General features: G+C 45.6%; 1 non-coding gene across 1 annotated transcript; it reads right to left on the bottom strand.

Annotated features, from left to right (window-relative positions):
• Nucleotides 1-418: 418 nt before the first annotated feature.
• Nucleotides 419-524, bottom strand: LOC117126295. The gene has a single exon (XR_004448870.1). It is a non-coding gene; the product is annotated as a small nucleolar RNA R71 (small nucleolar RNA).
• Between the last annotated feature and the right edge of the window lie 1008 nt (nucleotides 525-1532).

The following is a 1532-nucleotide window of genomic DNA, read 5'->3' on the forward strand; positions in this document are numbered from 1 at the left end:
GATGCTGATGCTACAGGAGCTGCTCAACCTGTATACGAGGACGCTCGATCGAAACCACTGGCCGACTACAATCGCCCAGATGAGTACTATTCCAACAGATCAGCTATTCAACTTCTGGAGATCCAGAAGCAGAATTTCGAGCTGAAGCCTCAATACTACACCCTCGTGTCGCAGATACCCTACTCTGGGTTACCGCACGAGCATCCTATGGACCATTTGGAACGGTTCGAGGATCTAATCGCTGCTATTCGGATGGAAGGAGTCCCCGAATATTACCTGCTGTGCAAGCTCTTCAGATACACGCTGAATGGAGAAGCGATGCACTGGCTTAGGCAGCAACCCACATGATCTTTAACATCCTGGAGCGACATGAAGAATGCTTTCTTACGAAACTTCTTCGATGAGGCGCACCCTAAAGAACTTCAGAACAAAATTTCCACATTCTCGCAGAAGGCTGGAGAGTCCTTCAAAGATGCATGGATTAGATTTAGGTTCTTCCAGCAAGACTGTCCACACCACGGATTTAACGAAGTGCAGCTGTTAAGCACTTTCTTCCGAGGTCTCGCCTTACAGTATCGTTGGAAGCTGTGAGACTTATCGAAAACCTTGCTAACAGCAGCAGCACCAAAAACACTGACTCTGAACATAAGAAGTCTGTAGCCTCTATCGGAAAGGAACAGATGGACGAAGTAATAGCTAAGTTAGATGTGGTGCACGAGCTTCTTAGGAAGCAAGTCTGTTCAGCTGAAGGAGAAATAGCAGATACGGAATGAGAAGAAAATGTGAACTACATCGGAGGTACCGGATTCCAGAAATTTGGAAACCAGGGCGGAAACAGAAACTTCTTTTGAAATGGCCAAAGAAGTAACCAAAGTTCACAATTTCAAAAACCGTTCAACAACAACAAAAGCTACTCGAACTCTTACTACCAAAATCCACCACCCCAGACTCAGGAAAGCAAGATCGAAGAAATGCTTGATCGAGTACTGTTGGGACAACAACAAATCACCGTGGATATCAACGGTAAATTAGACTCCGCCTACAACAATCTGAACATCAAAATCGAGACCTTAGGGACTCAGGTGAGAAAATTTGAAACCCAAGTAATTCAGACGGGCGAGACTATAAAGAGGCAAGAAGCTTTCGCTAGAGAGGCAGGAGCCGACAAAGGAAAACACCACGTAAATGCCATCATAGATGATGATTTCTGGCAAGTGGCACGTAAATGCCAAGTTCCCCATGGCGCCGGGGCAGAAGGTGTGATAACCCGCCCTTCGAGATACGAATGGTCGAGATAGAAGATTGGTCGAGCATCAACTTGGTGGTCGAATCGCAGACGATAAAGATCGATAGGGAAATTTTGAAGAACGAGGTGGTCGAAGAATTGATCGTGAGTGAACTATGAGTTGAACAAGTTGCTCGACCATAGTTATAAGATGTCTTAGATTGATTAAACGGACGTTTTGGAAGCAAGAACGACGGGATCGAAGACAGCGGGAAAACCCGATATTGTACGAATCCCTAATTTTGGT

Source organism: Brassica rapa, chromosome A06 (assembly GCF_000309985.2).
Source record: "Brassica rapa cultivar Chiifu-401-42 chromosome A06, CAAS_Brap_v3.01, whole genome shotgun sequence".
NCBI lineage: Eukaryota > Viridiplantae > Streptophyta > Magnoliopsida > Brassicales > Brassicaceae > Brassica > Brassica rapa.